Here is a 26,824-nt window from a genome sequence, read left to right on the forward strand (position 1 = left end):
CTCTCACTAGAGCTTTACGAACCCAAGTACTATCTTCTGGCTGTTTGCCTTTGTCATCTCCTATCGCGATTCCACTTCGGAGCACAATGTTCACATTTAGATCTTCCTCGCGCAGCTCAAACATCATCATCTGCAGGTTTTGAGTCAGAGGAGGTGGTAGCGCTCCTTTATCACGTATCCTAGCTATCAGTGTTGGACATTCTTCTATCCCATGATCAAATAATGTGAAATACAAACACGACGGGTGCGTTGGATTCATGCAATCGTGGGCATAATATCCTGGCCCTCCACAATTGTATCAAATCAATTTTCCGCGACCTCTCCCAGGTCCTCCACCTCAGCCTCATCCATGCCCCTGAAATCTTGTCCATGTCATTCCTGCATTCTGGTCAAGGGGCCACGTTTCGACCTAAACTCTGTAGGTGGGTGTTGGGACTCAGAAATGTCATATTTTCATCCACCTTTTTCCTTACATTTCATCATCCCATTAACCTTTTATCATATCATTTTCATACATACATTTGGGTTTCACCTTCTTATTTTCCATTTTATTCATTTTTGTATTACAAGTGAATTTATGATTAAATATTAGAAAATATACATACATATATATATCTATATCTATATATATATATATATATATATATATATATATATATATCTCAAGAATATGTGAGTTTTGTGATGTGTAGGAAATATGTGAAGAATTAATATCTCCTCCACCATATTAAGGAGATAGTTATGCAAAGGAGAAAATCATGGAGGCATATCTTATCCTATTCCTAAGGAGAAAATCATGGAGGCATATCTTATCCTATTCCTAAGGAGAAAATCATGGAGGCATATCTTATCCAATTCCTAAGGAGAAGATCATGGAGGATTTGGTTGGCATATCTTATCCAAGATATGTGAGAGATTTATTGAGAGATTTGTGGGATCATATTTTGTAATAATGGGAAAGTAGTTAAAAATGCTTGAGAGATTTGTGGGATCATATTCTGGGAAAGTAGTGGATGATCATTATGAGTTTGTTACTCATCCCATTGTATAAATAGGAGTACAATCTCCTCCATTTGTAATCTGGAAGTTTTTGTAATCTTAGAATTTTGGAGTTTGTAATTGAGATTTTGAAATAAAGGATTATACTTCAATTTTGCTTCTACATCTGAGTCTCCATTGAAGTGGTGTGCTTGTGGAGTTATGGAGGGCCCCCATGGCCTCACTTGCATGCCTATTTGTTTATTTTAGGTATAACTTATTTTATGTTTTTGTTTGATTTCAGCTTTCAAGTTTTGTTAAATGATCTAATATTGGAAGAATCTTATTTGAAGGTGTTCTTGTAAGAGAACCGTAAGATCTCATACAATTATTAGATCTAGGTTTATTTCATTTCAGCTTTTTATTAGATGTTCTAATGTTGGAAGAGATCTTGTAGAATATGTTCTTGTAAGAGAATCATAGATCTCAAACAATTGTTAGATCTAAGTTTGATTAGTTATTGAAAGAGATCTTAATGAATATGTTCCTGTAAGGGGACTTTAAGATCTTGGACAAATTAGGAATCTTTCTAGATCTATATATTTTAGATAAGCAGTTCTAAGTTTACCTTCCCGGGTTGACATTAAATTAAACTCTAATTTGCATCCGCATTTTAGACCACACATTGGGCATTCTATTCATCATCAATTCATAATTTTTGCAAGTGCGCTCATCATGTCCCACTGACCTATAAAAGTTGCAGAACAACTCTTGCAAATTTTTCTATACTTCTATAACAAGTGGCAGTTGTTCGTGACATGTTTTCCAACTATTTGATAAATCACGCACCACAAAGCAGGAACTGTGCTAGGTCCTGCTTGCGCTTCCGGCCTTAAAGGAATAAGTCCTCCTCCTGCGAGGTAATTTGTAAAAATTGGTCAGTTTTCCTTGTCATGACCTGACCCTTGCATTTCACGCACCATACCTCCTCGCGAACTTCTGGTTGAACCATCCTATCTTGTTTTAGTCTCTACATCTCCAGGCATAAATTCTTCAACTACGTGTGGATCTGCTGAACTCCTAGGTTAGGATCATACATCGGGGTCTCATGCAGCCTCATATCAATCTCTAAGGCCTCTTCCTGAGTTGTTATCTTCTGTTTTGATAGCGCACTCCTTAAATGTGGCACTAGCAAAGCTACAAACCACTCGCAATGCTATCCATCCGTCAGATTCATATTAGCTTCGCAAATCGTACATTTCAGCCTTTGATCCAGCTCCCAAGGAGTCTCGTCTAGTAGAATCATGATCCCTTTAAATCAAATGATTGATTATGCTTCAGAATTCGGCTTGCTAAATTCTTTATTTAGTTCTGTTTGGATATTCGCAATTCCTGGATTTGGATTATCATTGGAATACTTAATATACTAAGTCAGCCCGCGATCCTACATGGCACTAACCAGTGTCTCTTTCTTTATATGGTCATCCATAACTCCTTGTGCTTCCCATATAGCCCTTACAACGAACCATAATTGGTCTGGATCCTCATTCCCCAAACCTTTGAACACAAGAAACTTCACTGTGCTTGCCATATTGAATCGCGTTGGTGGTGGAGTTGGTACGGGTGAAGATGGAGGTGGTGGTGGTGAAGCTAGTGGTAGTGTGGGTGGAGGTGGTATTTGGGGAATTCCTTGTCTTATCAGATGGATCTTACTTCATGCTGAGACCTTCATGATCTCTTCCTCGTCCCCTCACGGAGGTGAAATCAAGGGGCTATTTTCTAGTCCCTTATTTCCTTCGTTCCTATAAGCTTTTCCACTTTGCGTAGCCCCGAACATCAAGGTAACTTGCATAACCCTCTTTTCGCGCAATAGCATTTTAATCCAAGTATTCAAAGACTTTACAGACTTACCTCATGGTACTTTGAGAAAATGTCGCTCTGCCTCGCTATAGCTGACTAAGGTGTCGACCACGAACTCAGTAATGATTCCTCCTATAATCCGATTGAGACAAGGATCAATGGCACGTGTGATCTTATCCTCCGATGCTTCCAACTTTCGCACTAGTTCTGGGGTCCACACAATAGGATCGTCAAGCTTCCATCTCCCTTAGCTATCTGCTAGCTTCACGATCCACTCATATAGCTCAATAGGGAAGGATGTGAAAACGATTCTCTGTGTATAGGTAGATGTCTAGCCACCCTTCTTTTAACAGTCGCAGATTTCTATTCTCCTGCACCGCAAACTTGTGAATTCTTTTGCCCAAACAACCTTCAATTTCTTTCCTAGTTGGATTCCAATGATATGACATCAAACATCTCTATGCAGATTCTGGTCGCGGCAACAGAACCATTTTTTGGTTTATGGGGGCTTAACCCAGGTTCAGAGTTATTTAGCCAAACAAATTGCTACACTTCTGGCCCTTTCAACATCATCCCGCAGAGCATGGACTAAAGTCCCACTCGACGCAGTATGGGGGGATGCTGGAACCAAGTTTCCACACCCTTGAGATGTCTCTGATGTCGATTTAGTCCAACTAGACCTGCCTTTGCACAAGTTACTTTGTGCATAGTTCCAACCTTCAGTATCCTCGCGAAATGTCAATCGTCTTTCGTGCAGCCCTAACTAGGGGCTGTGATGCTTTCGTGCTACTTATGTGCGAACTACACTACTTCCCAAACTACACCACTTATCTTACTTAACTTATTAATAGGTCTTGATTATCTTCGCGTAAACAATTATTCTCACTTGTATTCACTTAACAATAACAACTATATATCTTCGCGTATCATATGAACAATAGAAGTGCAATGAATACCCAATATATTTGATGCATAAGACAGAAAATAAATGCATAGAAATGATATGAAACTTCTCTTTATTAATAATTCCAACTGTTACGGACTCGACTAGCCCTACACACTCTGTTGCAGGGGTCTGCGTACTCATTTGCAGACTACTAGGCCTCTACGCAATTAGCTACAGATCCTTCTCCTACTCTACAACCCAAAACTAGACTTTACTCCATAGATATGACTCAATTCTTCATCTTCGACTATGAATGTCTTAACTACTTAGAGCCTCGCCCTATTTATACAATCTAGAGTTGACATTACAATAAAAAAATTGGGGGTGGACAAACCTATGACTCTTTTACAAACTACGTGCTTCGCACCCACAAAATGCGGAGTCTTTACATCAGAATTACAATCTTTGACCAACTCTCGGCTCTAAGCCCCAAAACTTCCCTTGGGGGATCCCGTGCCTGATAGGCCCGCAACACAAACATCATGACTCACCCTCGAGTCACTTTGTCGATGCGGAGATCTTTGCGTAAAGACCTCCCAACTCTGACTGGATCACTGCAAGTTCAACATGACATTGAGCGGCTGCCTGCTGTACTTCCTCTGTGTGTTGTTCAATGACTACTGTCATTGAGCTGCTACCTTGAATCTTTTCTGGTGTTGCTTGTAGCTGCGCGAGCTTTGCTTCAATGGAGGTTGTAATGGTATAAGCCTCATCGAGCCACAACTGTAGGTGCGCCTCCAAAACTGCTTCCTTATGCTTAGTAGCATCCACTTGCTCCTAGAGCCCTTTAGCCTGCTACATCCTCGCGAGCCTCTGTGTAAGGGAAACCATCTACGCAGTCGCTTTTACTTCATTGTACCTCTGATGCAGCTCGCACGCCTCTGTATCTAAGCGCTCTATGTTCGGGTCCTCTTGTAGAGTGGTGAGGACCTCGAACGACTCCTTAAACAACTTTGTTCAGTTTGTCACTGCACTATTAATCGCTGACATTTTTGTTGTGATCACGATGGCACGTTGTTCCTTAACCTCTGGTGGAGTTGAAGGCTGTGCCTTAATCCCGCAGTTCTGCTATCTGAAAGTTCAGCTCCAATTGAACCATGACCATTTCTGCCTTTGCCTCGCGCACCCCTTATGCCAATTTATGGACTTGCGCCTCTACCAGTTCCTCTGCTTGGATGGCCAATTCTGGGACCATCTGGCAGGCATCCTCCACCACCTGCACTATTTGTCTATTCTGCACTACTACCTTGTTGCACTGTAGGCTCAACTGTTCAATGTTGATGCATTTCTCGCTCATTACCTTAGCTCACGACCCTCCCTGGCTCGTAGTTCTGCAATGACTCCATCCTACAAAATGTAAAGCATCTCCCGATTCCCTTCAACCCATTGACCATAGGCCTCTTAGCCCCTTTTCCTATAATGAGTGCTCCATTTGGCAGCATTATTGTGTTGGTTATCCGGGCGTGCAACATTTCCTCAGCCGTCGATGTGCTGATTGCGAGGCTGGTTGACACTATGCCAACTTGTAGAGTGCACACCTACAACTCCTGTATCTACGTCCGGAGAGCCCCCAACACCATCTATTGTTGCTCCTCAAATTGTTGAAGGGCTTGCACGGTGACGTCCCTCACCGTCTTGCCAATATCATGGAGATCCCGCTCAGTGAGGGTGATCAGGTTGAACGATGTCTTTGAGGAGTTTGTCTTCTTGCGTGGCCCTACCTGCTCTCTTGGGTGCAGATGTTTCAGCTGGGTGGACGTTGTTTGTGGGTCCATGCCACCTTGTTCTGTATCAATCTCTGGCTTGGGCGAAGGCGACTTCTGTCCTTCGCACTCTTCTTCTGCTACTCCTCGGCCTACTTCACAGCGTTGCGCGTTGCCTTGGCCTTAGCCGCTGCTTCTTCCTTCTTGCATTTTTCTGCGAGTTGTGCCATCCATAGTTTTGCCTCTTCCTTCTTCTGCTGCACAGCAGACTTCTCTGCTTCCACCTCAGAGCCAGTTGGAGTGCGCAAATCTGGCAGCCAAGACTCAAGGACCACGAAGATGATATCGTTGGTCGCCAAATAGGGTAACTCACACCACGTCTTCGTGGGGTCCTTCCATGCCCTGATGTAGACATGGTGGAAATCTGCCTTGAACTCCACGAAGCTCTACATACTGTTGTAGATCATGGGTGATAACTGCGGCTTGTGATTAATCCCCATTCTGATGTTCATCTTCATGAAAACCCATAATATTTTGTTGTTCCTTATCTTTTGTGCATCCCTGGTTGCCCACGGCGAAGCATACTTCGATGCCTCTGGAAGGTCCTACGCGATTGTTGGGAACTGGCTATCTTCGGGAAATTCCCATGCCACCAGTACTATAGACAAGAGAAGCCACGCATGGTGAAATTTTTTTCCCTACTCTTGTGCCTTGTGCCAGTTCTCAAGGAACTCACCGCACAGATAGTTTGCCTAGTTGAACAAGACCCCTTCTGTACATTGCGCTGCTAGTGCAACCACTGGTGCGGGCATCTCATCTCTGCGACACTTCCGCATCACCTTTCCTAGCAATATCCACGTCGCGGCTTTTGACCGCAGGGTTGTTGATGCTGGAAATAGTGTACCCTATCTTCTTCTCCAGCTTAAAATTCTTTTTCATGGCCTCCGTGATGGCCAAATCATCACTCTTCCCTTTGAGATGTTTGTTGGGTCCTCCCCTACGCAAGGGAGTCAGGTAATCCTGTGAATCAAGTGGTCTGTGATGGGGATGGGCTCCTCCAGCCATAAGAACCCATCATGCACCAAGCAGAGCAGCTGCCTGATGACAAAAATGGTCACTGGGGCACAATGGTAATGTGGCACCAAGAGCAAACTTAGCAACCCTTGTTTCTCAAATCCTCTCAGCAATTTGCACAACTCCAAATCTATGATTCCAATCGACACGTCTTTCTTCTGGTGCATTAGCTACGCGGTTTCCAAATTTCGGAACTTCTCGCAGTCCGCAAGGTCCCAGTCTTCAAATTTCAGCATGGGCACTCATCCTAAGTGTGCTCCTTAAAAAATAATGTTGTCAGGGAGTAGCAGAGTCTATAGAGAGCTCTTGCTTTCATCTATATCTTTGGGCACCTTTGCTTTACCCTTCCATGGAGGAACATATGTAGGTAGCCTGGTTAGAGGGTCCGCACCCTAGGTTTCGACCTCTATCTCTACATCCTCCTCCTCAAACAGGATTTCTTCGAACTCTTCTTCCTCATCGGCCTCCAAATTGATAGCCTTCCCCTTTTATTCCATAGTGAGCCTAGTCCTTAGCGGTTTTATAGGTGATATGCCCACCAGTACCATGGCCTGCTTGTATTTCTTGGGTCTCAGTGTGCGCGGTGATTTAGGGATTTCTATGACTATCTCGACACTTTCTGGGGCTTCCACTTCCATGATGGCCTACACGCCTTCCTCAGCGGTAATTTCTCTGGTATCCATGGCTTCTTCGAGTGCTGCCATAGTGAGATTCCACATTCTCTCAGGGTTTTTGGCAATTTCTCAAGTAACAAATTCACCTTTAGAAGCTCGAACAAGTCTGGGTTCATGAATGTGTAAGTGCGCAACACCTCAGTTCTGAAATTGCCAAGTGTTGTTTGCTAGATAGCCCTTTGTAATTTATAGCACCTTTTGAATTTGAGTTCGACCGTTACCCCCACATTTGGTCCATTAATGCTCGACTGGCAGCATATTTTCAAGAATGTAGCGCATAAAGTTCACCTTAAATGCCATGTTGCCCACTCGATTTGTTCTCAAACCAAGCATCACATCATGAATAGTGACTGCAACGGTCACTTACCAGCTGACCCGCGTGGTAGCGCAACTACCCTCGCACTGGCATGGACCCTGTGACACTTCACTACTGTGCACATTCCTAACATCACACAGTTCCTAGGCAGATTAGTTTATAGTCCCATGCATCCTTTCAGCTGCCTGGAGCGCTAAGAATGTTCTTTTGTCAGCTAGTCAGATGGTTGGGCCACCTGTGTATGGCTTCAGATGACTACCATTCACTTTTCTTAGGAAAGGTTCTCCATTTAACTTTACCAACTGCACCACGCCACCATCTGTGATCTCCTTAATAACATACGGTCCCTGGGAATTTATCAAACTTACTATCATACAAAAACACAAAATCATTCACCGTGAATGTGTGCAACTTAATATTTTGATCGTGCCATGCCTTTTCGCGTGGCTTTTGGACCTACTGGTGAAATCCTACCAAAAATTATTCTTCTTTGAGCTCCTCCAACTGCACGAGCCTCTCCTCCAAGGCTCCGCAATTAATCATACCTGTGAGCATTACTATGCGTAGACTAGGCACGATGTATTCCATAGGAATTATGGCTTCCACTCCATAGACAACTCTAAAAGGTGTTTGTCCTGTCAGTTTTTTGCATGTTGTCTGATAAGCCCATAACACTTTAGGTATGCATAGGTCCCAATCACTTCAGTACACATTGCATACCTTGTTCAGCAGGTTTCATACCTTGTTGAATGCTTCTACGTGATTGCTCGTCTTGCATAATTTCTTTCCAAAATTAAGAGCCATTTGCATACTCCGCCCCCAACACATACTTATTGACCATGTATTTTAGCATGAGGTACACGTGAATTCATGCAAGTTGGGCCTCTTTTCTATATGCATGTGCCCACTTGGTCAGATGCACATGCAGATCATCCCATCCATTGTACTTATCTATCAGTCGCACCCTAGGCTTCCCAAGTCATGTGCGCATCATTCTCCTACATTCGCGCCAGTTGTCAAAACTCCTTTTCTGCATACCCCACCATCTCGTGGGCATAGTGCGTAGTACCTAGTCCAAGGCCTGGAAGAGTTGCTTTTCTGGCACCTCCCTTTAAAATTTATCCAAGAAGGTATCTACCTCACTTAAACCATCATAAGTAGGAAGATATCTTACTTCTGTTGATATGCAGTGCAATGATCGTGCCATCATATTACAATTCAGTGTAGTTACCACATGTAACTGATTTTTCCATCGCTCTATCTCGTCATCAGAATCTGAAGTACAAGAGCTCTCGCGCTCCCATGAAATCCACCCATCTGTGATGGGATTTACCGAGTCTTTCTCTCGCGCTGTTATCTTGTAGATGCAGTTGAAATCATCATCACTTTCATAGTCGCGCACCGGCTCTGTATAGCGCTATCCTTCAGTAAGGTCCAGGGGTATAATTACGTGTAGTCATTTCTTCTAAAAAATCATCTTGTGCTTTTTCAGATTAATCACCCCGTTCATGTCAGTGGTCCAATCAATTCCTAAGAGCGCGGGGTAGGGATTTCTATCATTAACAATCTCTATCACTTCAAAGTCTTCTAGCTTGCTCACTCCCTCAATATCCATAGTTATTCCCTGCAATTGCCCCATGGGTATTATCTTCTGCTAGTTCGCCATCCTTAGCTGAATTGGAGACCATTGCAACATAGGTCTTCCCATTCAATCCCATGTCCTTTTTGATAGAACATTTGCATCAGATCCCAAATCTAGAATTACTTGGTCCATCTCATATTCTTCAATTTGCGCAGTTAGTCTCATTTCTCCTCCTGTCCTTGTTTTATGTTTTCCGATCTTCCTAACTACGCGCAGTTCTCCTTACGCAGTCCCATCACATCTGTTAATAAGTTCCTGTAATCCTTTTACAACCTCATTTTCATGCAGTAAATTCATACATGTTTCCAGGAACGTTGTGAGCATAGATGGGTCCATCTCTGGCTCCGTTTTATCTTTGCTTCCTGAAGTGGAGGCATTAGCGAAGCTCTTCTTAGATTCCATGAAGGTTTCCCGAGTGCGCTCCAAATCAAACTCCGCTTCTTTCGCCGAACCTTTATGAACCCAAGTACTATCTTCTGGCTATTTTCCTTTGTCATCTCCCATCGTGATTCCACTTTGGGGCACTATGTTCACATTCGAATCTTCCTTGCACAACTCATACCTCATCATTTGCAGGTTCTGAGTCAGGGGACGCGGTAGCACTCCTTTATTGCGTATCCTAGCTATCAGTGTAGTACAATCTTCTGTCCCATGATCAAATAATGTGAAATAGAAACACGACGGGTGCGTTGGATTCATACAGTCGTGGGCATAATCTCCTGGCCCTCTGCAATTGTAGCAAATCAACTGTCCGCGACCTCTCCCAAGTCTTCCTCCACCTCGGCCTCGTCCACGCCATTCCTGCATTCTAGATAAGGGGTCACGTTTCAGCCTGAAATGTAGCCACTCTTATTTTGATAGTTGCAAGTTTCTTTTTTCCTGCGCCGCGAACTCGTGAATCCTTCTGTCCAACCAGCCTTCAATTTTTTTCTTAGTTGGATTCCAATTATATGACATTAGACATCTCTATGCAGATTCCAGTCCCAGCAACAGAACCATTTGTTGGCTTATCGGGGCCTAACCCAGGTTTAGAGTTATTTAGCCAAACAAATCCCTACACTACTGGCCCCTTCGGCATCAGCCCGTAGAGCGTGGACTGAAGTCTCACCTAAAGTAGTATGGGGGGATGCTGGAACCAAGTTTCCGCACCCTTAAGATGTATGTGGTGTCGGTTTAGTCCAACTAGAACTGCCTTCGCACAGGTCACTTTGCGCATTGTTCCAACCTTCAATATCCTCACGAAGTGTCGCAATTGTCTTTCGTGTAGCCCTAACCAGGGGCTAGGATGCTTTCATGTTGCTTATGGCAGTGAACTGCACTACTTCCCCAAACTACACCGCGTATCTTACTTATCTTATTAACAGGTCATGATTATCTTCGCATAAACAACTATTCTCACTTGCATTCACTTAACAATAACAATTATATATATTTGCGCATCATATGAACAATAGAAGTGCAATTCATACCCAATATATCTGATGCATAAGACAGAAGATAAATACATAGAAATGATATGAAACTTCTCTTTATTAATACTTCCAACTGTAACAGACTTGACTCGCCCTCTGCACTCAGCTGCAGGGGTTCGCGCACTCAACTACGGACTACCATGCCTCTGTGCACTCAACTGCAAAGCCTTCTCCTACTCTATGACCCAAAACTAGACTTCACTCCACAGATATGACTCAAATCTTCATCTTCGACTATGAATGCCTTAACTACTTAGAGCCTCGATCTATTATACAATCCCATGGTCCATGGACCATGGGTAGATCTCTACAGCCAGCATTACAATAACAAAATTGAGGGTGGACAACCCTATGACTGCTTTACAAACTACGCACTCTGCACCCACAAAATGTAGAGTCTTTACATCAGAATTACAATATTTGACCAAAATCTGGGCTCTAAGCCCCAAAACTTTCCTTGGGGGATCCCGCACCCAACACCATGCAAATCAATGAGCTGAGGTCGAACATGGTAGAAACCATCTGATTACTAGCTGATGATGTACATTGTTAACAGATGCGAGAGAAACCACCGATGATGTTAATGGATATCAAGATACTACAATGCAATTTGTATGGTGTGAATAAATAAGTTGATATCGAACACCACACAAAGTCTATCGGTCGAAGGCCATTGATGTAAACCTATTGCTGAGATTGAGGAAACTTGCCATTAATGTATGCAAGCACCAAGGTACCAAAAGCATATTTCTAAGTCAACTTCCTGGATAATGTGTTGATGTTGACAGGAAGTGACCCATCTATTGTAGCAGCTACAACCATCCTCCAAAATTTTTCCTTCGCTTTGTTTTGGAGCCTCCTTCCTTGAAATCAACGTAGCTACCCTACACTGATCAGGTACTTGTGCTTATTTGAGTTCATCTATCATTTCATTGCTTGTGTACAACTCACTTATCCCGTTGGTCAACCACAAGCACACCCAACACTTGTGGAGAGTAGCTTGTATTCCTCTCCAAAAATGCGCAGAACAAGCCAACAATTTCCCTGAACTCAGAAATTGCGTAGATCAGGCCAAGCATCCTTGCTCTAGAAATTGCACAGAGCATGCTAGCTGGCACTGCTATGGAAATTTGCACAGTTTCAGCCAGCTTTATTGCCTCTAGGAATTGCATAGAAACTGATTGGGCTACACTACCTTCCAGAAATGCATAGATCAGCTAGGCCAATTGCACTGTTCTCTGGAATTGTGAAGAGCTGGCCAACTGCACTACCTTCAGGAAATGCGCAGTGTAGCCCAACATCACTTCTCTGTAAAATTGCACACAGCTGGTTAGTTAGCCAAGGCCCCTTAGTCCAGAAACAATGTAGAAGCTCTCCCTCACTGACTCTCTATTGCATGTGTCAGCAAGTTGTCCAGTTCCCTCCAAAATTGTGCAATCCTTAATTGCATGCCGAGAAGCTTTTCCCTAAAAGTAAAAAGGAAAAAAGAGAAAAGGCATTCCTAGATTTTAGGGATCTATTTTTAGCAGTAGGAGTTACATGTAAAACCATTTTTAGAAACCTCCCACCAAGTGTTGCTTTTCCCTAGATTTGTGGCATGCGTGTCATAAACCCCAATTTCACCATATCTATTTAATCGAAACCTCAAATATCATTCTTCACATTCGATCTTGGAGCTCTAGTGTTCCCGAGGCATCTAGGAACCTTTGGTACAGTTGACGTACCATTTCCTGGTAACTTTTTCTCTTCATGCCTTTTGCCACTTTTCCTGTCGCTTTTTATTTTTGAGCATTTAAGAGTGTCGTTTCCTTAATTTTATTGAACGAATGCTGGCATTTCAATGCATTTTAGCTTGTAGAAGTGTTGTTTCAATTTTTGCATTACCTTTCCTTAGTGTCGCATGTATAACACTGTTTTTGCACCCAAAGTCGTCAGTTCGACAACTTTCTTCTTGATCTTCTTGGTTTAGTTGGTTGATTGATTTATGCACCCACTTGAATCACATGCATGCTTATTTCACTCAGGCCTTCACCATCCTTGCACATGCATTCAATCCTTAGTGATTTTCAATCTCCCGTTAGCAGGTTTGTGCTGCCTTGGCCTAGACCTTGCCTTTCCCAACTTGCACCATGCATTTATAGGATGAAAGCCTTTTCCTTTCTCCCAGGAATTGCAGAGCTCTTGCCTCTCACTAGCTTCCTAGGTTATGCTCTGTGAATTTTTGGGAGAGAGTGCATGGGTTGGCCCCTGGGATTGCATAGTGCCTTTTTCCCGAGCAGCAATCATGCTGATTGAAACTGCACATTGCGCAGTTCTAGTCCTCAGTAGGCCAAGATGGACTGTGCTCTATACAGTTTCAGTAGAATATCAACTCACTAACAGCTCAGACTGTGCTCTGCATAGTTTCAATTGTCAGTTTCCTAGCCTCTTCAAGACAAAACTGCAAAATTTTTCCAACCAGTCAACCAGGTGTGTTGCATGTCAGTCCTTAAGTTTCTTTTGGTTTTGAATTGTTTTTTTCTTGTCATGAGTGTTTCTCTATCTCCAGGTACCACATGTGTTCATCAGTCTCTCAATAGTACAGGTACAATGGCTTCCAAGAAAACATGATCAAAACACACAGTTGAGAGCAGTACCGGGGACATTGTTGAACATGGGTCAATGAGCTTTCCTGTGTACATAGACACACACCTGTTCATCGAGAAGGATATCAAGATAACATGGAAATACATCAACAACATCATTTCAGGAAGCTTTGAGGAGAACCTGGAGGATAGACAGGTTTATGTGAACATCCATAAGTCAGGACTTTACAAGGTTGCATGCAAGTTTCCAACGTTCCCTAGTGCAGATGTGATCCACTGGATTGTCTCACAAACTGATCCCAAGAAAATGAAAGTGTGAAGTGTTAGTGAAACAAGGCTTTCTTCCTTCAATATCATTGGAGGATTATTAGGAGATATATCATTTTCCATTCCCAGTGAGCAAGATGTATGCACCATTTTACATTCCCAACGGCAGCACAAACACATGAGATATCTTGAAGCATTGGGTAAAGGAGCCAGCAAAGTTCAGGATGACACCCAACCAAATATACAAGATGAAGACACTCAGGAAGGAATATAAGTTCTTGGTCATCTTTTCATGCTTCTTGTATGTCTAAGGGAGTACAAATACCTTCATGCAGAGTTGGGTTGCTATGTTGGATCAGCTGGCAAATGAGGGAAAACCATTCAAATGGCCTGACACATTAGCTCTCTAGCTGAAAGTGCATCTTTCGAATGCTTGGAGTACACCCAAGGACCAACACGAAAAGTCATTCATGTTTGCATACTTTCTTGATGCAATTTGTGCTCGTCGACTGTTTCCTAGGATGGGTTGGGAATGCACACCTTCAGAAAGTTCTGTGAACATATTGTATGTTACTCTTAGATTGAAGCTATTGAGGAGTCATGGCTGGAATATGTGACCATTTCATTGTCCCTTTGCACACAATGATCTTTGAACAAAATCCACCCTGCATGTCCCAAGACACAATGGAGGCATTGCTAAATGTTGCAGATTGGTACGCCTCACCCTAGGGTACCTTCATTAGAATGTACAACACGGAGAAATCTCCGCCTGTGTTGCTAAGGTTTGCCAGGGAAAATTTGGTCATGCAGGAGGTTGCATACCACATCTCAACAAGGTTGTGAGATGGATTGCATAGGAAGAATAAGGCCCCATGGCCCACGCTTCCTGTACGAATTGGGTTGTACATAGGTGGGCGCTTCAAAAGAAGTGGATGCTGAAGTGGAAGAATTCAAGAAGTTTAAGTTTAGCACCAGGAGTTTCAGCCCGTATGACCCACATGGTTTATGTAGATACCACTGTGAGAGAGTATACTATCCTTGGATCCATGGGGCATGTCATTGACTAGAGGAAGACCCATGGAGATATTGTTACAAATCCTCTAGGTTCAATGAACCGGTCAACATTACAGTGGAGTGGGTAACAAAACACAAGGTAGCAACACTACAATGAGCAACAACAATAGAAGCAGTAAGAAACAAACCTGTGCAAGACAAAGGCAAGAGGAAGATTGTCGAAGGCACAAAGACAGAGAAAATCTACAAGTTTAAGGAAGACCCACTTATACAAAAGGTATCTTTGGAGATAAATGCAAAGAGGTCACACCATGATGGGAGGATTGCACAAATAAATAGGGAGAAGCAAAGGCTGGATGAGACTGAGAATATGTTTCAGGAAGTCCAGCAGAAGCTCAAGGAAGAACAAGAGTTGTGAAGAAGAGAGAATAAAGCACAACATGAACATGAATAGGAACAAGAACTGGAATAGGAGGAAGTGCAAGATGCGTAGACTGAGCAAACTGCACAAATATAGGTTGAAGAGTCTAAACCAGTAATAGATGAGGAACGGGGTTAGAAATCACAGGAATAGGAACTTTCTCTATAGGATGAACATATAATAGACTAGATGTACATGGAGGTGGAACAACTAAACAGGATCATGATACGGACCTCATGCCAATAGCAGTCAAGTTCACTCGACTGACTTCAACAGCTGCAACAACAGAGTAAGTCTCGAGTGAACAAGGGGATACTAATCTCCTTGGGGACCATTTGGGAACAGAGATGTACAACATAACCTTTGATGAGTCACAACACATATTTGTACAATCATGTAGAGTGCACACTCCGGATGAGCATGCATCACCCGCAAACTTGGAAGAATGATCGATTGTGTTAGATGTATGAAGACATACAACTGCCTTGGTCGATGCTACAAATGCTTATGTCTAAGCCACCAGCTCGAGTCTCAGGTTCTTGATAGCATAAAAGGAGTGCATGGCTAAGGAACTGCAAGTAGCCAAGCAGAGAGAGGAACAATCAGTAGATATGCTAGAGTAGAGATGAATATTGCCATACTTGTTGAAGTATCAGCTCTTGAGATAGTCACGCGGAGACTCTATGATAGGTTTGTTACCATGCACAAGGTAGTTGTCCACCTGCATGTTGATCAACAATTCTACACCAAGATAGCACGAAAACTTGCATACATATATGCCACAGTTTATCATGTACAAACATGCATAATGAGGTACAAGAGAGCCCCACTTCACTTGCACAAGATGATGAAGCCATAGGTGGAGTTGGACAAAGCACGCATCCGGAGTCAGATCCGGAACTATGAGGAACTACCGTCACTCATCACTAGTATCAAGGATTCATATGCACGGTTGTACAAGAGTTTGGATGTCATGAGGAGAAAGTATGGCACCCTATCTATTGGTATGCTCACTGAGGGAAAAGAGAATAAACAAGTTAGACTAGAACTCAACGCGTACTTTGATCAGTTGATGCTCACGCCAATTGGTGCAGATTTTCAAGTCACTCCAGATAACAAGCAGATTTACATCGTCGCTCCGTCCATGCTCAAGACTAAGTTGCGCATGTTACAGGATGAGTTGGACCGAGGTTCCAAAATAGTATACCCGAAAGTAATGGAGGAAAGAGTTCATTTCCAGAAGGACTTTATCAAAGAGTACATGGACACCATTGCACACTATTAAGCATTGTATCATTTTATCGCCGAGGATCATGGAGAGAAGGTTGATGAGCTAGTGTTTCCATAGTCATCTGAGTCTTCGTGTTGTCTTATTTGGCTGACTCAAACCAATTTTGTCCCACATAGGTATATGTGGAAAATATATCCATTTTTTAAACATGATGTAAAGTGAAATTCCAAGTGTCATTTATGGAATAAAAATAGTCATAGGTAATGTAAAGAGTCATGAGGGTAGTCTAAGAGTCACAAAGGGGAATGTCAAGGGTCACCCCAACCTTTGTTATAAATAGAACCTCATAACTCATAGAATAAGATTTTGGAAGCCAAGATTTTTCGAGGCATTACTTAGAGAGGGCTTGGAGAGTATTGTGACGAGCCTTGGTTTCTCCATAGTGCAGAGTGAGCACATCGCTTTGGAGGAGAAGGCGGTGTTGATTGTAATGTTCCACTATTGGGGATAGTGGATGTCATGGTTGTACGTATGGATGGAACTTTCACTTTATATAATATAATAGAGCTAGCACGTTTCATGCATATGTTGTTATTGTAGTTTGGCTATTCTTGTTACTTTAGCAATGTATGTAGTTTTACTTACACATTGATGTATGGACTATTCTATATGTGATTGTATGAATCTTATTGAAGCATGTTGTTGGTTTAATGCATCACTTTAGATTGTCGAATATTCTACTTTCCAGCTTATGATGTCTTTTAGCTCGAGTGTTCCTCTCAGGATACGTACTATTACAAGCTTCTAAGGGGCAGACTTCTTTTCCCCCTCCATATGTTAAAACCTCCCCATGCATCTCTCTTGACTTGCTGCAAGGTCACAAAATTGATTCCAACAAGGATATCTTGCTTACCTATGTGTGCTATCGCAATCAAGGCATAACTTTACTATCCATTGCTGGGACTCCTAATTCAAATGGTCTAAGGTCTAGTTGGGACTTCTTGTCAGGGAGATCCCCTGATATGTTGGTGGGTCCATCACCATCAACATTTCTGGCGATAGACGGAGGTCCAACTGACAAGCCGAGCTCTCGAAATCTGTTTTGAATCTTCACTCATCTATCATGTCTTATGTTACTCTTCATCCTCCGAGATGTCTGTCTTATGGAGATGACTTTGAACATATGCAGGTGAAGGCTTAACAACTTGGGATCAACATAGTCTTGCTTTTTCCAATCTATGTGAACACATCAAATCTAGAGATGATTTTGTGATCTTCACATTGTTCGCATTCATGCTACGTGGGCATCCATTTTAATGGCTTAACACATTGCCCAAAAGGTATATTCATGCATTTGGTCACCTTGTTTTAGAGTTATGTCATTTTTTCCATAACTTTGACTGTCAAGAACTTAATAAAAAAATTCTTCGATTATAGAAAGCTCCTGATGAATTTGTGGTGCAATTCTAGTATCGTTTTCATAATCTCGCCTACCAATTCCAAGAGGATGAAATTGATTGGGAATTTGTTAATGGAATATTTCAGTATATTCTTCACATATCTTAGAATCATTTGAACCCCTCCCATCATACCTCGGTGTTAGAGTTGCTAAATCCAAGGTGGTCATAGTCAGTATCACAAGTCACTGTCCATCCTCATCTCATCAAACAACTCTGGCCCCACAGTGTCAGGCGGGAGAAGGTGTGCATCCATATGTTGAACTGTCACATCTTCCCACCCCACTTTCTCTTGATCTATGTGCATATTTGGCCGCAAATACTATTGTTTTTCACGTGGATTTAGTTGCTCAACCTCTGTCTCCACGTTTTGTTGATCCTCTAGATTGTATTGTATTGTGTTCTCCCGATTCAAACTCCACACTTATTGTTCATGAGGATCAATTTTTTGACGGAGTTGGTGTTGAGAATCCAACCTACACTATCATTTATGATGAGTGTGTGTGGGAATCCGAAGAAGAACTTGTGATGAAGGATGAACTCCTTCTGACTACACCTCATCCACTTTTTCTTAACATCTTTTTGATTCTGCCATTGTTGATTTTCTGTATGGGAATACATTCCTGGATGCATCTACTTCCGATCATTCACAGAATACACCAGATGTCATTCTGTCATTGCTTAACGAAGATAACACATCTATTTTTGCAAATCCATTCAATATTTCATCTGTCATTTTTGAAAATACAGAGGGTGAACATTGTTTCTTCTCATCAACCCCTCTGTATGATTCATCAGATCATGAGGATGTCAATGAATATATCTTTTTTTCTTATCGTGGTTGTCATGATCTCTTTTCTCCTTCATTCGATCACGATGGTGAGCCATTCACTATTGATATTTCTAAACCACCTGTCTTTGATGATCTACCCATTGATGAAGTGGAAACCCCACAAAATGTCGAGGCACTTCAGCCCGAGCTAATGGTTATGTCCGGCCCTCACTGTCTTGAGATCGATCGACTCCATATCAGAAATTTGTTGAAACACCCAAGGCTCCTCATCACTCACCTGTTTTCATTGAAGATCAATCTACTTCACAAAATTCACATCCTCCACCTAACTCACATGATCCCATCACACATGCATCGGAGGAATATTACACAACAAGCACTCTTGCTAAGCATAAGCTATCTCTCTTTCTCATGTTTTCTCATTTGTCACGATCAAAAGAGTGCACATGTTTTTCATTTGCACGCAGTTTGAAGCATGATGACGATACGTTTGCAAAATGCTTGTCATGTGGCTTTATTATTTTCTTTTCTATGGATATTTTCAAACTCAAAGCGTGTCGGGCTTCATTGTTATATCTTTTATGTTTGCTGGTTTACAAATTTATCATTATTGTAGACCATGCCTTCACCAACATGGGTCAACCAATGTGTTGATGCCTACATTGGAAATATCACTTCACATGAGCCGAACCATGCACTGTTTAGCTTAAGAGTAGGAGTAGTGTTTACTTTCTTATTTTGCTTCGTTTGCATGCTTGTTTTATTTTATTTTATTTACATTGCTTGCTTGCTTACTTCATTTTGTTGCTTTGATTTTGTTTACTTTTGTCCTTTTCTTTCTGTTTGTTTACTTGCCTTTCACCCATACGTTTAGTTTCGCATGAAACCGTGTATGGATCTCGAGACAAGCAAGGTAAAGTACACGAGGAATTTTACTGCTATTAACGCTTGGTTATATGTTGTCCTCCTTCTTTATGAAAGAACTTGTTGTCTTCAGTCAATTATACCATGATGGAAAATAGGTTATGTTCAAGTGAGTCTTCCTGAAAACACAACGGTTGCACTTTAACTAGTACCACCTACTCTAATCAGTTATTTTGGGTTAACCCTTGTCAACTTAGTCAAGTAGAGTAAGGTGAGGGGGAGAAATTAACAAGTAATATCAGAGGTATATATAAAATATTTCTTTGAAGGGACAACCTCTTCTGATCTTAATAAGTCAGAATCCCTCTTTCGCCTCTGAAATAAATAAGTTCCTATGCACAGTGCTTTGAAAATGAAAAAATGAAAAATGAAAATAATAAATAAGGTGAAAGAAGAGAAAGTATTCCTACGCAAAAAGGTGATGAAAGTAACTACGACGGGGTACTGACCAGGCTCGCTGGCAGTGGAGCGATGCTTGTGTCCCTATGTGACTTCACCGGAGTACTATCTAGGCCTGCTGGTAGCAGAGCAATGCCGGAGATGAAAATAAGACTCTGACATATTTATTACTTGTGTACCAATATACCCCTCATCCCCAATCGAAATAGTTGACTTGACTTGGCTTGGAATGTTTATTGACCGATCAAGAGAATGGTAAGGGACTATATCTTTAACTCAAACTTAGTGTTGAAGCCATGACAATCAAAGAATTTAACAATAATTCTAGAGGAGTTAGACTCTCCCTTCACAAACAAGGTCCATACAGAGATTTGAAGTTCTACCACTGTGTCACCAATGTTGTAGCGTCTACAACCACCATCCAAAATTTTTCCTTCGCTTTGTTATGGAGCCTCGCTCCTTGAAATCAACACAACTGCTCTGCATTGATCAGGTACTTGTGCTTATTTGAGTTCATCTATTATTTCACTACTTGTGTACAACTCACTTGTCCCGTTGGTCAACCATAAGTACACCCAACGCTTGGTTTAAATCTAGCTAACCAGATGTCGGGAAAAACTGCACAAATTTGGAGAGAATCTTATCATCCTCTCAAGAAATGCGTAGGACAACCTAGTAGCAACCCTACACTCAGAAATTTCACAGAGCATGCTAGACAAAATTGCTCTGGAAATTGAGCAGAGAAGGCCAACTGACACTTCTATAGAAATTTGTGCAGTTTCGGCTAGTTGTAATGTCTCCAGGAATTGTGCAGAAATTGACCCGACTGAAATGGCTTCCATAAATGTGTAGAGAAGCCAGGCTAGCTACACTGTTCTCTGGAAATGCACAAAACTAGTGAGCTGCATTTCCTTCCAGAAATTCACAGTGCAGCCTAGCATCACTACTCTCGAAAATTGCACAGAGCTGGCCAGTAAGCACATGCCCCTCAATCAAGAAACAATGCGGAATCTTTCCCTCACTAACTGTCCATTGCATGTGCCAGTAGGTTGTCGAGTTCCCTCTAGAACTGCATAATCCTTCCTTCCATAATGGGCATCTTTTCTCGAAAAATAAAAAAGGAAAAGGAAAAAAACATCCCTAGATTTTAGGGATCTATTTTTAGCAGCAAGAGTTACATGCAAAATTGTTTTTAGAAGGTTCTCGCCAAGTGTCACTTTTTCCTTGATTTGTTGCATGCACATCATAAAATCTAATTTCACCATATCTATTTAATCAATGCCTCATAGCTCATTCTTCACATTTGAGCTTGGAGCTCCGGTATTCCTGAGGCATCTAGGAACCTTTGGCACAGTCGGCGCAAATTTTTTGGGTAGGTTTTGCTTTTCATGCCTTTTACCGATTTTTTTGTCACTTTTTTGTTTTCAGCTTATGTGAGTTTTGTTTCCTTGATTTTACTGAATGAATGCCAGGATTTCAATGAATTTTATCTTGTAGAAGTGTTGTTTCAAGTTTTTCATTACCTTTCCTTAGTGTCACACATATAACATTGTTTTTGCACCCAAAGTCGTAGTTTCGGTGAATTGCTTCTTGAGCTTCTTGGTTTTGTCAATTGATTGATTTCTACACTTGCTTGAATCACATGCATGTTTATTTCACTCAAGTCTGACCAAACTTGCACATGCATTCAGTCCTTAAATATTTTCAATCGCCCGTCGGCAGGTCTCAGCTGCCTTGGCCTAGACCTTGCCTTCCCCAGCTTGCACTACACATTTTTGGGATGGAAGGATCTACCTTGCTCCCAAGAATTGTGCGAAGATTGCCTACCACTCTCTTCCTAGGGTGTGATCTATGGGATTTTGGGAGATAGTGCCCAAGTTGGCCATTGGGATTGCGTAGTGCATTTTTCTCGGGGAGCAATCATGCTGACTCAAACTGCACATTGTGTAGTTCTAGTCCTCAGCAAGCCAAGCTACATTGTGCTCTCCACAGTTTCAATAGACACTCAACTCACTCATAGTTCAGACTGTGCTCTATGTAGTTTCAGTTGTCAATCTCCCAGCCACTGTGAGACAAAACTGCGCAATTTTCCCAAGCAGTCAACCAGGTGTGTTGCATGTTAGTCCTCAAGTTTCTTTTGGTTTTCAACTAATTTTTTCTTTCCATGAGTGTTTCTTTGTCTCCAGTTACCATAGGTGTTCAACAGTCTCTTAGCAGTACAGGTACAATGGGTTCCAAGAAAGCAGGATCAAAAGACACAGTTGAGAGAAGTACCAAGGACATGGTCAAGCAGGGGTCAATGAGCTTTCCCGTGTACACAAACACACACCTAGTCATCGAGAAGGATATCAAGATAACATGCCAAGACATCAAAACCATATTTTCAGGCACCTTTGAGAAGAATCTGGAGGATAAACAGGTCTATGTGAACATCCATAAGTCAAGACTTTACAAGGTTGCATGCAGGTTTCTCGTGTTCCCTTATGCAAATGTGATCCACTAGATTGTCTCACGCACTTATCCCAAAACAATGAAAGTGAGTAGTGTCAGTGGAACAAGGCTTTCTTCCTTCAGGACAGAGGATTATTAGGAGATATATAATTTTCCATTTCTAGTGAACATGATGGTTGCACCGTTTTACACTCCCAACAATAACATGAACATAAGAGATATCTTGAATCATTGGGTAAAGGAGCCAAAAAAGTTTAGGACAGTACCCAACCAGATATGTAAGACAAAAACACTCAGGAAGGCATGTCAATTCTTGGTCATCTTCACATGACACTTGTATGGCCAAGGGAGTACAAAGACCTTCCTGTAGAGTCATGTTGCAATGTTGGATCAGCTGAAAAATGAGGGAAAACCATTCAACTGGTCCAACACGTTGGCTTTCTAGCTGAAATTGCGTATGTCCAATGCTCAAAGTCCGCCTGTTAGGGTCCAACCCTAGCCCTCTTATTTATGTAATAAGTTCAAGTCATAGTTATAGTTAGTTAAAGAGTCAATAAAGCCCATATTAATAATTGTAAGTGGTTGACCCACATTTAAAGAAGGGACCACAGTTAGTTGCAAATGGGCCATGGTATTAGATAGATGGTATTAATAAGAACCATGGTACTGACCCATGGTATGGCATGTATGAATCCTATATAAAGGATAGGGACTCCCCATTGAGAAGCATCATATCTTATTTTGTAATCGAGCCCTGCTCTATTGGAGGTTGCCCCCTTGAAGAGGCAAGTGAACATTGCTTTCCTTTCTGAATAATAAAATACATGTTGTTATTTCTCATTGTTCTGTGTTCTGGGTTATATTTCCTCGCATATTTGGTATTCTAGTATCTTCTTGCAGGTCAAGAGCATAGTAGTGGTATCAAAGCACTTTCCAGGGCCGGTGGGATCTCCATTTTTAACAGAATTTTTTTTGGCTAGACACGTGTTCTGACGTCTTTAAACCACGGGATAGGTCGTTGAGTGCATAGACCTGCAGATTTGGGGAGGCATGCACGCAGGAAATACAAGAGGTGGTCACACTTGTTGGACTCCCTTGTAACCCCTGTGGGTACCCCTTTGAGTAGTAGTGCATTAGACAGAACCATGCATGAACTGTCTTCCAAGTACCCTTGGGTATATCGGAAGCCCCCTAGGCTCACCTGAAAGCTCGCCATAGATAAACCATCGGTCGTGTTGCTGCTATAGTACACCGAGAACAACACTCGGGGAGATTACTCGCATGTATGATAGGGTAGTTGGGTAGTACGACTAAGGGTATGGTTGATCATCCTTAGTTAGTGCCTTGAAAGATTGGGTCGAGCACTAATGTTGGACCCTTATGTATATTGCGATCTGTAGCACTTGACACTCCTTGAGACCATAGTTCCCTTATCTCTCTATAGATCGCACATCATGTTTGCAAGATCAGATCTAGCAGGTTGGGTTCTATCACAGCCGCAACAATCAGATCCAACATTCAGATCTAACAGTGGGGGTTCGATCACTGCCACATTCGTACTCATACTTTGCAGTTGAGGGTTTCGCCAACAGATATCACTATTTGTGCAGGGAGGCTTGTGGCTACTATACCTTGGTGTGATTCTCATAGGACATTGGGCAAAAGTAACTTTTCTGGGAATCGGCTACTGTAGTATTCCTAAGCGAGGAGTAAAACTCCTTTTGGAGTAAAAATCAGGTCGACGAGCTAAGCAAGGTGGTACCATTCACTTATTAGTGTCAAAGTTTTGGGTGGTCCCAATTTTTTTTTCACAGTAACGACAAGTGCACCGGATCTGTGCATGGTACAAACTAGAGCTCAATCTATGGCCAATGAGAAGATAGACACCCTTGAAAAAAAGTTAGAGGACTTAACGAAGTAGCTACAATCCTTAAATGACACACTCACAAAGGGCAAGTCGGCATTACAATCGAAGGAATATGCTTTTAATGAAAACCATGAGGGTGAATCTAGCCACTCTCTTCACTTGTATGGGAACCATCAACAGTCCCATCCTTGACCACCCAAGCTGGACATGTGTAAATTTGATGGCTCCCATCTGGTCATATGGCTATAAAAAATGGAGCAATATTTCACATTGAATCACATCAAAGATGATGAGACTAAGCTAAGTGTGGGAAGCCTTTAGTTGGACCAAGAAATATGCAATGGTGGCAGTGGCATCAACAATGCTATGCAAGGGCAATGACTTGGCAGATATTCTCAAAATCCCTTTCTGATCGCTTTGAACATGAATCTAAATTTTTGGGTCATCTTACTAAGCTCAGACAGACATGCATAGTGCAATAATGTATTAAATCCTTTGAAGAATTAGCCTTACAAACAGGAGGTCTAGCAGATGAATTCTACTTGGAATGTTTTATTAGTTGTCTCAAAGATGCCATACAAGCCAACATCCGGATGCACCACCCAGTCACATGGCTGGCAACTTGCATGACAGCTTGTGAAGTAGAATGTGCGTTAGTGGCCCAGTTGACTTGTCCAAATTTCATAGCCAAGGGACACCCCACCTAGGCTCCGAGCACTAACCAAACACTTAAGGTTCAAAAGGTGTCACCAATGGAAATGGCGGAAAGAAGAAAGCAAGGATTGTGTTACTACTGTGATGAGAAATACTCCCGGGGCATAAATGCAAGGAACCCAAATTCTGTCAAATTGATGCTACTAATCACAGTTCATTTGAGGAATCCCCACCATTTAAGGGACCAGAGGAGGAAGATGAGGACAACCAATAGGACAATGAGCTCCCATCTACACTAGAAGAACCATTTATCTCGCTCCATGCTTTGGCAGGCATTTCTTCTCCCCAAACTCTCAAAATCAGAGGTCTTATTAAACATTGCCTTGTAGTCTTGATTGATAGTGGCAGTATCCATAACTTTATCCATCAAAGAGTCGCCGAAGTAGTGCATTGTTTTGTCAGAGTAGTCTCTAATTTCCAGGTCGATATTGCTGATGGGGGGACAATGAAATGTGATAGCCGCTGTGAAAATGTCAAACTTCAAATGGGGGATTATCACTTAAAGACCCATATGTTTTCCATCAACATGGGTGGGTGTGACATTGTCTTGGGTGTTGAATGGCTCCGCACACTTGGCCCAATCAAAATGGATTTTCAGGAGTTATATATGAGCTTTAAGAAAAATGACAACACGCATACCCTCCTCGGACTCCAGGCATGTGCTCCTTCTATCATCATCTCGCATAGGATGGAAAAGTTGTTAAAAAAGGGCCACCATGGAGTTATAGCCCAATTTAATGCCATACAGGCCTTTGAGCCCACTTCCCTTCATATTCATCCTGAGATGCAACAGGTCTTAAACAACCATATGCAGGTCTTTGACAAGCCTCATGAGCTTCTGCCCTCGAGAGGGGAACATGATCACAACATTACTTTGGTCCCAGGGGCACAACCACCAAATGTGCGCCCATATAGATATCCTTTCGCCCAAAAGAATGAAATTGTAAAAATCATCAAGGAACTCCTGGAAGTTGGTTTCATTCGTCCTAGCATTAGTCCTTATTCATCGGCTGTGGTCATGGTGCTGAAGAAAAATTGGGAATGGCATATGTGTACATACTTTAGGGCCCTCAGCAAGCTGACAGTCAAAGATAAATTTCCCATCTGGGTTGTTGATGATTTGCTGGATGAACTAAATGGTGCTCAATTCTTTACTAAGCTTGACCTTCACTCGGGCTATCACCAAATTCGCATGAAAGAAGTAGACATTCCAACGACTACTTTCCAAACTCATGAAGGCCATTATGAATTCCTAGACATGCCATTTGGTCTCTGTAATGCCCCATCCAATTTTCAGAGCCTCATGAATCACCTGCTAAAACAATATCTTAGAAAATTTGTCCTTGTTTTCTTTGATGACATCCTCATCTACAACCTCACCTGGTAAAAACATCTTCAGCATGTAGACCTGCTCTAGCAACTACTCCGGAAGCATAAATTATTTGTCAGATTGTCCAAGTGCTCTTTTGGCACGAAAGAAGTCAAGTATTTGGGCCACATTGTGGGGCATGAAGGTGTCAGGGTGGATCCCAAAAAGATCCAACCAATGGAGGATTGGCCTCAACCAAAGATCTTGAAGAGTTTGAGAGGATTTTTGGGTCTCACCGACTACTATTACAAATTTGTATGCAATTATGGTCGCATTGCTAGACTCCTCACTCACCTTCTCAAGAAAAATTCATTCCTCTAGAATGATGAAGCACAAGGGGCATTTATAGCTCTCAAACATGCCATGTGTTCCACTCCCATATTGGCACTACCCGCCTTCACCAAATCTTTTGTGATTGAATGTGATGCTTCAGGTACAGGTATTGGGGCTGTCTTAATGTAGTGGATACCTGGCGACCATACTTATTGGGGCTACGTTTCCAAATCCGCACATACCATCAAAGCCTTAAATATTTTTTGGAGCAACACCTATCCTCACCACAACAAAATAAATGGCTAGCCAAAATGTCAGGATATTATCATGAGATAAATTACAAGAAAGGGCGCGAAAATGTCATAGCAGATGCTTTATCACGCCAATTTGAGGA

The sequence above is a fragment of the Pinus tabuliformis genome, chromosome 6 (assembly GCF_031772625.1).
Source record: "Pinus tabuliformis cultivar Carrire ecotype Pingquan chromosome 6, CPIR1, whole genome shotgun sequence".
NCBI lineage: Eukaryota > Viridiplantae > Streptophyta > Pinopsida > Pinales > Pinaceae > Pinus > Pinus tabuliformis.